General features: G+C 37.2%; 1 long non-coding RNA gene and 1 pseudogene across 1 annotated transcript; both read right to left on the bottom strand.

Moving 5' to 3' along the window:
• Positions 1–3,214: 3,214 nt before the first annotated feature.
• Positions 3,215–4,639, bottom strand: LOC127161136 (uncharacterized; annotated as a pseudogene).
• A 261-nt stretch (positions 4,640–4,900) lies between these two features.
• Positions 4,901–6,503, bottom strand: LOC127161137 (uncharacterized). The gene is made up of 2 exons (XR_007826948.1): positions 6,074–6,503; positions 4,901–5,277 (listed from the first exon to the last, which is right to left on the bottom strand). It is a non-coding gene; the product is annotated as an uncharacterized LOC127161137 (long non-coding RNA).
• Positions 6,504–11,752: the final 5,249 nt, after the last annotated feature.

Below are 11,752 nucleotides of genomic sequence, written 5' to 3'. Positions count from 1 at the left end.
GGCATAACAGCTATCCAAACAGCTGACTAGTGATCTCTTTGATGTGTTGCATCATATGTTGGAAATCATGTGAGGTTTTGATAAGACAAAAGCTACAGCGATGTCATGTGTTTCCTGTCTCTCTCTAAAGTGTCTGAGGAAGTGCTAATATGGACGTCCCTTGCCCCTGTGTTGCATCAGACCAGGGGAAGTTGGTTCAATATTGTATTGTATTGTACTGGGGCAGTAGAAAGTTGGATTCGTAACCCAAAGGTTCTCCACCCTCAATACCACACCTAAGGTGAGAACCTTGAGCAAGGCACCAAACCCCCAACTGCTCCCCTGGCACAACAGCTAAAAGTGGGTAGGGGATCTAATAGGCATGTTGTTGGTTTAGACACAGTGATGAGTTCAACTCTTCCTGTCCTATAGCGGTAAAGTACTGCAGTTTTTCTTTGGGTGTGACAAAAGAAGTTGACATATTAGACACAGTAGAATCTACATTGGTTATTGTATTTCTGATGTTACCTATTTTATCAGTGAAGAAATTCATAAAGTCATTACTATTAAACTGTAAAGGATTATTTAGATCGGGTGGCGTCTGGATATTTGTTAATCTAGCCACTGTGCTAAATAAAAACCTTGGATTGTTTTGGTTATTTTCTATGAGTTTGCTGATATGCTCGGCCCTAGCAGCTTTTAGAGCCTGTCTGTATCTGGACATACTGTTTTTCCCTGCAATTCTAAAAACTTCCAAGTTAGTTTTTCTCCATTTGTGCTCAAGATTACGAGTTTCTTTCTTGAGAGAATGGGTATTATTATTGTTCCATGGCACAGTACATTTTTCTCTAACTTTTTTCAGTTTGATGGGGGCAACAGCTTATAAAGTATTGGAGAAGATGGTGCCCATGTTGCTAGTCATTTTGTCTAGATCCTGTGTATTAATGGGTACACAGAGCAGTTGAGATAAATCAGGCAGGTTATTTATAAATCTATCTTTGGGGGCTGGAACAATAGTTCTGCCAAGATGATAACGTGGAGCCATATAGATAATATCAGTAATACGCAGCATGCACGATACAAGGAAATGGTCAGAAACATCATCGCTATGAGGTACAATATCTATATCAGTAAGATCAATTCCATGCGATATAATTATATCTAGTGTATGACTAAAAGGTGAGTGGGCCCGGTGACATTTTGCTTGACTCCAAAAGAGTTATTAGGTCAATAAACGCAAGTACTAATGCAGCATTTGTATTATCAACGTGAATGTTAAAATCTCAGACAATTAGCGCTTTATCAAAATTAACCAATATTTCTAAAAGGAATTCTGCAAATTCTTTTAGGAAATCTGTATAAGGCCCTGGCGGTCTATACACAGTAGCTAAAACAAGAAATAGGAGAGATTTCTTTTGCATATCTGGCAGAGTAACATTAAGCAAAAGTATTTCAAATGAATTAAACCTGTATTCTGTTTTCTGAGTAACATTGAGAGTATCACTCTATATTGTTGCAACACCACCACCATGACCACTCTGACGGGGCTCATGCTTATAACAGTAGTACTCATTTAGACCAATATAATCATTAGGTTTTAGCCAGGTTTCAGTTAAGCAAAGTACATCAAAACCATTATCTGTGATCATTTCATTCACAAAAACTGCTCTGGGTGTAAGTGATCTAATGTTTAGGAGCCCAATCTTTAAAAATGGTTTCTGTACATTTATCTTGCATTTTTCTGGATTGATTACGATCAGATTTTTTTCTAGATCCTGCATATATTGTGATGTTACCACCACGTTGGCCCAGGACATTCAAAATAGCTCTGTGGCCTCTGTGTAGTGTTTTGCAAAAAGTGTAAGGCTGAGAATGTGCTTATAGTTGTAGATTTGGACTGAGGTTTTGCTTCTCAGGTGTCAGGTTTCACTAACTGTGTGTTATTTTTAATGTTAGTGTGTAAGCAATTGTAAAACAAACAAACAAACAAAAAAAACTGTAAAAGAAGTTACTTCCTGTCAATTTCTGGAAAATTGTTGCTTTTGTTGCATTTTTAAAGTTTTGTGAGTGTTAGAGCATTTTGGGGAAAAAAATTAGTCATTTTGGCCAGTAAGCTTCACTGTTCACCTGTGTGATAACTGTTTTGTGATGTTAATGTGATGTTAGAGTGGACAAATGTGTTTAAGCAATTGAGAAAAACTATAAAAAGAAGTCCATGTTATAAAACTGGGCTGCAGGGCAATTTCCCTAAATAGGTGTAAGTTTATTTTAATAATATAAAGAACTTATACCAGTGGCTATTCGGACACATGTGTACACTTAATGGGACTTTCTAAAATAAAACACGTAACGAAAGGATGCAGAAGAGGGGGTGCGGCAGGACACAGCTTGCTTCTATCTGAACAAGGAAGTCAAGTAGAAATGGAGCCAGTAGCTGTCTGCTGTCCAGATGACAAGACGTGCAGCTTTTATTGGTAAGTTTGATTACTACTAATGTGTTTTATATTTCTATGTAGTAATTTCCATCTGCAGTTCTGTTCAAGCTAACAAAGTGGCGGGTTTGACCTGCGGATTTAGGGCGTCAATTGGTAGGGAAATGTATCGATGTGATATAAACTTACAAATACATTCACTTGGTGAGACATAAAGTCACACTTAGCAGAAATAAAGTGACAATTTTTCGATTTTAAGCTTATCTTTTGATCGTGCATCGAATTGTCTACTTGTAATTTCCCTCTGGTGACGTCTGAGCTCTGAGGTAGGGAAACCAACCTGGCCCCTCTGACAAACACACAAAGTCAGCAGTGTCTGTTTTTGCTGAAATATCAGCTTTGTAGTCTTGCAGACACTTATTAAAAGACTACCCTGCATATACATCTTGGAGATGTCTATTTGACATCTGCATTCACATCTGCAAGACGTATTTTTTACGTAGTTTGCTCATCTGCAATACATTTCCTATCAGATCTATTAGATGCTTTAAGATGTTTATGATTAAAAAATTATGTAAAACTGATATCTTACAGACGTCTGCCAGACATTTGTACACAGCAGATGCTTTCCAGATCAAGAGATCTTTAACAGACATATTGCAGACGCACGTGAGCTATCTGGGTAATGACTCGAGGGATTACAGCAGGGGTTGATTAAACTAAAGAGACACTTAGCAGTCCTGATACACACAAGAGGCATACCTTTGCTTGATTGCCATAGTGTTTTTGTTACTAATGCTAGAATAAATCATATCAAATCAAACAACTGATTAATAAACATGGGTTTTTATATATGTTTGCTTTGACCTGATTGGCTGCAAAAAGTAGTTTATAAGCTGTTGATGTTAATGTCATTTCAGAGATTTAAGAAATTGTAACACTACTGTTTAGGAAGTGAATATAACATGTAAGAAAAGATTTTGACATTATCTGACAACATCTGAGTTTTGCTCAGGCTTGAATATAACATGTAAGAAAAGATTTTGACATCATCTGACAACATCTGAGTTTTGCTCAGGCTGGTTTTCACAATGTTGGAAACCATCTGAAAGAAGTGAACCATCTTCTCCCACTGCTCCTTTATGGCATCCATTCCTTTGACCAGCATCTCTATAGTAGTTTTGAAGTCGATCTCTTTCAGTTCACAATTTCTCATAGTGACCAGGACTTCAGTTAGTTCCTTCTGGTTGTTCTCTAAGTTCTCTACACACTTCTCATAGGTCTCTCTTGCCTTGTTCAGCTGAGCTTCCGTGGCCCTCTGAGAAACACTCATGTTCCCTGACTTGTTTCCTTCTCTATACATCATTGGAGGTGTTGGACAAATGGCTGGAGAATTTGTGATGTCTTTGCTTTTGCTATCAACAATATGAGCTGACTTGATCAGATCCAACACCTCCTTTATTTTATCAGTGCTTTTTCCTTTGTCACATTCGCCATCCGGTGCATATTTTGCCAGCTGGTTGCATATTTCTATGCCATCTTCTTTGCTGGACAGTCAGGGATTTTCTTTAAATCATCACTGATTCGTTTAAACTGTTTTGCTGTGAAAACGATGTTTGTGATTTTTTTTCTTCTGATCATACAGCTTTGTCCAGTCAATGTCATCATCCTTACTATTCAAATTCATTTTCTGCTTCATACTCTGGACACAATTTAAAATTTCAGCAGACTTACTATATGCATTTATTTCAGCAACCACATCTCTTACACTTTCCTGATCTTTAATGTGGCTCCAAGTATCAGCTATCTTTGTTGTTGCAGAACACATGTTTCTCACTGGGTGAGTAATAACAGATGTCAGTCCATTAATCAAGCCGGTAACGCTCTGTGTTATACCACATAAATCCATGCCAATCATATCCCATCCACTAGGGAGAGAATCCAGAGCTTTCTTGTAGCTCTCCTGAGCCTGATCTAGTTCCTTCTCCATGGCACTCACTGCCTTCTCAGTCCTTTTCTTGGTCTCTCAAATAGTTAGTTCTTATTCCCATAAATATGAATGCTATTAAATGTATTTATACCACCATTATTATTATATAATAAGAGTTTACTACCACTACTGTATTGTATTAAGTGACCAGCAGATGGAGACACAGGCCTACATTTTTTTAACAGTTTGTTATCTTACTCACAAGCACATGGGTGTGCACATACTCTATGTGCAGCATGTAGGCATATTTAGTATATATTTAATTTGTTTTTCAAAACAATGGGTTTTTAAAAAATGTAACGTATAGATGTGCATCTTAAAAAAATTAGAATATCATGAAAAAGTACATTTTTTGTTTGTGACATTTCAAAAACTGAAACTTTCATATATTCTAGATTCATCACATGTAAAGTGAAACATTTCTAAAGCTTTTTTGATATTGTTGTTGTTGTTGTTTTAATTTTGATAATTAAAGCTTACAGCTCATGAAAGTCAAAAATTCAGTATCTCAAAATATGTTTATTTATGCATTCAGTGCTTGGTCGACAGCACAAATGACAGCAAATTACTTGCTCCTAAGTCATGGAAAAAAGAATGTTTGAACATTTCCCCTTCCTTTGAGATGTTTACCTTCTTTCATCTACCAGAAATTGCACAGTTCCAAGAACCAGCAAAAAAACACATTTGGTCGAGCAAGGACAGAAGTATCTGCAGTTTCGAAAGAAGAGGACTGCACAGGAAATCCTGCAACACCTGAAGACCATGTTCAGTTCAGATCTGAAGAATAGCACACACAGAACAGCCAGGTTGAAGTCTTGATGGTGCTGCTGTGTTTGGCAAACTTTTCAAAGATAAGACAACCTCCCGTCAAGTCATCTAATAGATGTGAAGGAGATGACAGATGAGGTAATTTACATATATTAACTTGAAACAGAATCTATAGTGTATTTGCATGTAATGCAGATCTGTTTTCATTTCACTCTTGTTTAATTATGTGTCTCATGAATAATTTATATCTATTCAGCCTGCATTATTTTGAGTTGTCATTTTTGTTTTTGGCACTAGAGGGCGTATGAGTATTTTCAGTATATATAAGTAAGGCATTCATTAGTTACAGGTGCGCTATGGAAGCTTAAACAAACCTTTTGATCGTGCCGTGCTGTGTCGAGCGCACTGTGTAGGACTCGTAACAGTTTTTTTTTCTCTTGAATTTAAATATTTTGTTAGTAACAGGAAAAACGAAGTGAAGTTTGTTTGTTTTTATTTTTTGTTGTTGTTTGCCATGCCAAATGGCTAATAAATGGATTATTGGGCATATCCGATTTTATGCCGAAAGTTGGGACAATGTATTTATTTTTATTCAAGACAGAAGCACGTGTCAAAACCAAACACTTCAACCATCTGCATCCCTACACAGCCCTTTTGGGGAAAAAGGTTAAATGTTACAGTTACCAATGATGATTGTGAGGAGCAGACAGATGCAGAAAGTTTTCAGTTATTTGTGTGTATAAGCAAACTTTACTTTCCAGTGATGTGCAGTTACTGAAATGACAATAGAGTCGCGACATTAAGGGGTCAAACTGATAAAATGTGTGATTTTTTTGTAATTATGTTATAATCTGGGAATTCTTTGGATCAAAACCATCTTAATTATGCACACAGATACACCTACACACAGAACTGTCCTGCAGCTCTGTCATTCACAGGGAGGCTAATGGTGTCCGGTGGATCCTCAGTTGTCCTCATCATCTAAGAACTCTGCCTCTGTTTTCTTCCTTCTTTTTTCTGACTCCAGTCCTCTAGTTTTGGCAGATCCAAATACCCTCCATCTTGTCTGTCAACCATTCCCAGGTCTAATAAATGGAAAGTGTAAAGTTTAAGCAAAAATGTATTGCATATTTGAACAATGTAACAAAATCATACTTTCAAATTCTTGAGCTATTTACTAGCTGCATATAGGCCTGTGTCCCATAGATGTCATCTTTAAAAGTCAGGACTTTAAAACAAGCAGGAGTGACAAATTCAACAAGAACAAAAACTACCAACATGATTGCATACATTTTTACTAAATGTTAAAAAACATGTTTTAATTGTAATTTAAATTTAATGAATTTAGATAGATAGATAGATAGATAGATAGATAGATAGACAGATAGATAGACAGACAGACACATAGATAGACAGATAGATAGATAGATAGATAGATAGATAGATAGATAGATAGATAGATAGATAGATAGATACATAGACAGACAGACACATAGATAGATAGATAGATAGATAGACACATAGATAGATAGACAGATAGATAGATAGATAGATAGATAGATAGATAGATTTTCTCAAAACCTTAAACACAAATCCAAATATTAAAACTAAATTCACAGAACCCCTGACTCTTCTGGCAAAATCAAACAATCGCTTCAAACATATTTCACTTTTACTCAAAATGAAACAAAGCTTTCAAATCATACACACATTAGTCAATTCTATACGCACTACAGATCATTCATTAGACACTACATCAAAAAATGGAGAACACAGTGTCTAGTGCATGTAGTTACAAAAAAGTGTTTACTGTATATAGTAATTATTTAGCAATAAAAAAAGATACATAAACATACATACACTCAAAAAACATACACACATATTTGATGAATATGCCAAAAAAAGGAAATATACACACACATATATGTATCTGTGTATGTGCGTGCGTACTGTAATAAATTTCGCTTTCGCCAACCTAGGGATGCCAATTAAGGCGGTGAATTTAGCTTTCGCCAACCTAGGGAAGTGAAATACGGTAGTGATGGGTACTCATGTCACAGCTGACGTTAAGATTCTTGGATCACGTGTCAATAAATGTGTGGTTATGAGTACATCACATAAGAAAGATTGGTGGGATCTCTAACTTGTAGAACCTCTTCTGTATTATCAACACAAGGAAGACACAAGTTGTAATAAAATAAATTTTATTAACAAGATAGACAAGAGTAATCAACAACTACTAAATGAATACCATGAATGAAGTAGGAATAAAGTGCATAAGATGTATAAAAAGCAAGTGATTATGTTGGGAGTTGCTATATCAGAACTACGTTATCTGGAAAGATAACTGTTGCTACTCTGAAACAAATAAGGTGAATAACCTTACTATGCATCAAACAAATATGTGTAATTTGTTATCAACTGCAATCAGCTATATGATACCTAATGTAACTTAGAAAATCATATACTGATAATATACAACAATGCCAAGGTCTCTGGAAGAGGTTTGGAAGTGATATTTACGTTCGCTGTGGTTGAGTGAGCAGTCCGGTGGCGGCGGCGACTTCCACTGGTTGCGCGGGTGGCAGTACAGTGGGGAAAGGAGCAGGAATCCATTTCGACAGCCTTGACGATGAAGCGCTGTAGGATGCTGATCTCCTGGAGCACCAAGGGTCCTAAGATCTGGAACACGCAGATGTGGCCCTGGAGTAGGTGCTGAAGGTCCTTAGCTTGGAACACGCAAGCAAAAGTACCTGAAGTGAAGGTTTGCTCGCCGGAGCTTAACCTTGTTGCAAATGTCTGTGTGTCTTCTGCCTCTCTGGGCTAGAGACTCAGAACTTGGTCAATCCGCTTTGTCTCTCTAGGATGGAGACTCAGGACGCTGCATCAATTGTTGTCTCGCTGGACGAAGACTCTGAACGTAGATTATCTCTTTCCTCGCAGGCTAGAGGCTCAGAGGTGTTTCTGTTAACGTCCCCTGGACGTGCCGGAGACTCAGAACGGGGTGTTCTGTTAATGTCCTTTCTTTCACAAGACTCAGACTCAGAACGTTGGTTTGTTCTGTTGGTGTCTTTTCCTTCACAGGTAGCAGACTCAGAACGTTGTTGTCTCACCTTTGCAGGCCGGAGACTCAGAACGGAGGTGATCTGTTTCTGTCTCATCCCTTACAGGACTCAGACTCAGAACTTTGTTGCTCTGCTGCAGTCTCTTTCCTTGACAGGCTGAGACTCAGAACAAGGAGTGTCTTTTGGAAGGGTACCTTTATCCCTTTCCGATGAGGAGGAGATTGCAATTTGGCGCTTCTCCTTTTCCATGCTGTGATTGGTTGGTTCCATCAGAGTGGGGGGACATGTGGTGGCCCACCCTTCTTTCCTCCTGTGGAATTTATTTGCATAGTCCAAACACAAAGCTAGAGAAGTGTCACTATAGTTTTATCAGTGCATTTCTCACTTCTCAAACCATAACCAGAATGCATTTGGCAATGTTACGAACACATTAAGTCCAAACATGATAAGAAACGATTGAACTATCATGCATGCATTCATTTGTCCATTAACAGCTAAGTTTGTGTAAGGTGTTGCACTACACATTGCTGTCACAAGGAATACTTATTTCTCTGAATAAGTATAAGATGTGTGTGTTGTAGTGTGCATCAGTTTTAAGGTTTGAAAACAGTTATGAATGGATTTGGATGGATCTCCATGATCTCTCTTAGTTTCACCCACTGCTGCTGCATCTGGAGGTCCTAAGGAATTTTTATGGTCGGTCACAGGCCAAACCCTTAGGAACAGTCTCAAGGTGGGTGAAGGGCACAAACTGCATTTTGACCAATAGGAAGTTCTGTCCTTCCCGGGCTTTGTACCAAAGGTGGTCTTCTTGCGCTCTAAGAGATGTCTGGCTGTTGTCCTGGCATCTTTATCTGATGGCGTTGGACAGTTTGTTTATGTTAGTTCACCAAGATCCAATCAAAATGTAGCAAACCTATGTCCAGTATTGTGGTCAGGGAGGGTCCTGCCATAAACTGGGCCCTGGAATGTGCTGTCCACTACAGTACATATACAGTATATGTATATATCTATATCTCTCTATCTCTCTATCTATCTATCTATCTATATATATATATATATATATTTTTTTTTTTTTTTTTTTTTTTTTTTTTTTTTGGTATATTCACCAAACTTAGGTATGATTTCTTTCTTAGATGTGATTACTATATACTGTATGTATATATGTGTATTAGGTGTGTAACCATGTATTAGTACCGAACCTAAACTGCAGAAAGAGTGATTTATTTAACAAATTCATGTAGGCTATAATTTGTTTTAGAGAATGGGGTTCAGTGTTTTAGCAACTGTGAAAAACTGTAATACTGTTACCTGAATGATCCACAGCTGTGTGTTTTTTAGTGATAGTTGTTCATGAGTCCCTTGTTTGTCCCACAAATTCTTTGGTTTTTCAGCATTTGTGTGTATTTGAACCCTTTCCAACAATGAGGACAACTGAGTGACTCATATGCAACATTACAGAAGGTTCAAACACTCACTGATGCTTCAGAAGAAAACACGATACCCATGGGTGTAAACCTTTCTAGCGCGAAGAACCCTTGTCTCCCTCCCTCACTACTTATGTTGCATCTTGATTGGTCGGATTCACGTGGAGTTAAACACGTGGCCACCCTACGTCACACATCATATAAAAATCGCTGCTTCTATTTCTTCTTGCGTCAGATTAAGAGCGCTGTGCTTCAGGAAACATTTGTGACAGCAGTAATGGATAAGATGGCTAGTTTTAAGATAATACTGTTGGCATTTATTACTATTCTTACGAAATCTGGGTATGCGGCATCTAACGGTAAGCGTTTTTCCACTGTAACAAACATGTATTTGTTCATAAAATGTACGCGTGGTGAACTCCGCATAACGATCATTGCATAGTTTAAACATCGTTAATGAATCTTAAAAGAATTTAAAACATGTAATTAACTGGGGTTTTGTAATCCTCATCAGAATGCCCTGCAAATCAGGAAACGTCTTGTGAGAGCCTGCGGTCGCTCAGTGGATACACATACAACTTACCACCGGACTTCTCATGCGCTGAAAATAGCGAACAGGGATGGTACTTCCAGGTGGGAACGTTTGCTGTTCTGGATTTAATTGTAAAGTTATAATACAAAAACAGTCAAATGTTTTGTAACTTCTCGGTTTGCTGTTGTTTGTATAGAATGGAACTTTAATTGTGGATTCAGCTCTGAATGCCAGTGGACAGAGATCATCCATTGTAGTGGATGTAACACCTCAGAAACTGACGCTCACTGTCTGCGAGAACCTGCAGTGGGAATCTGAGGAGGTAATGAATGTGTCGGCTTCATTTACATGCAATACATTGCCATGCCATTAGGACAGAGCAGGTTCTAAAATATAATTTTTCTTCTCTTACAGTGTGGCTGTGTAATTAATTATACAGGTAAGCATTGTGAAGTCTCACACCACACATGCTCTAGAAACTAGTACTTTTCTGTGTATTTTAAGTATGCTTTTGTTTGTACTTGTCTATAAAGTTACAGATTTTAAACATTCTGCAGCACGTGACCCTGGGGCAAGAAATGATACATCAGGCTATGATCAAGATAGCAACACTGATGGCAACGGTAAAGGAAATAGTTTAGCCTTTAAAAGCCAAATGCTATTTCACCTTAAAATCTAAATCTTCTATAATCTTCTTTTATATTTTGACATGTATATTCAACAGGTTTACCTGCGGGGGTGATTGCTTTAATCGTAATCGTGGTTGCTGGTGTGTTTACCATTCTGATCATTGTAATACGGTAAGTGCTTTTTACAAAGTTGTGTGTGTACAAATGTGTGTACAAATGAAGACTAAAAGACTTTTGACTTTTTTACCACAGGGCAACATATTTCCGTAAATGAAAACAAACAGATGTGCTATAGCGGCAATGATTTGTGCCTTCGCGCAAATCACTTCAGGTTACTGGTTGCAGGTGTCTGAAATATGTTATGTGATCAATATAATCACTATTGTACTTTCTTTATTTCCACTTTACTTCCATTTTTTTTTTCTTCTATGATATTTACAAATATAGCATTATATTGTTTTGGTAGCTTTTAGCCTAGTACCTTTATGGATTGTAGAGCTTTGTGTGTGCCTTTAATCCAATGTAACCTTAAATCTGTCTTGTGCAACATGACATGCAGAACTATAGAGGTCACTGACACAAAAATGTAGAAATTTATTATTGCATTATTATTATAATTTTAAAAATATGATGAATTAGATCCTTTATATGTAACCCTGGACCACAAAACCAGTCATAAGTAGCACAGGTATATTTGTAGCAATATCCAAAAATACATTGTCAAAATGATTTTTTTTGTAGATAAAGATATTTTGTAAATTTCCTACCATAAATATATACACTTCCAAGTTCTTAATTTAGACAACTTTAAAGGCGATTTTTCTCTATATTTTGTCCTAACAAACCATACATCAATGGAAAACATTTATTCAGCTTCCAAATGATGCTTAAATCTCAATTTAAAAAAAATCAACCCTTATGGCTTTGTGG

Source organism: Labeo rohita, unplaced genomic scaffold, assembly GCF_022985175.1.
Source record: "Labeo rohita strain BAU-BD-2019 unplaced genomic scaffold, IGBB_LRoh.1.0 scaffold_557, whole genome shotgun sequence".
Taxonomy (NCBI): Eukaryota; Metazoa; Chordata; class Actinopteri; order Cypriniformes; family Cyprinidae; genus Labeo; species Labeo rohita.
The sequence above is the reverse complement of the archived record's forward strand: the minus strand, read 5'-3'. Positions and strand labels throughout refer to the sequence as shown.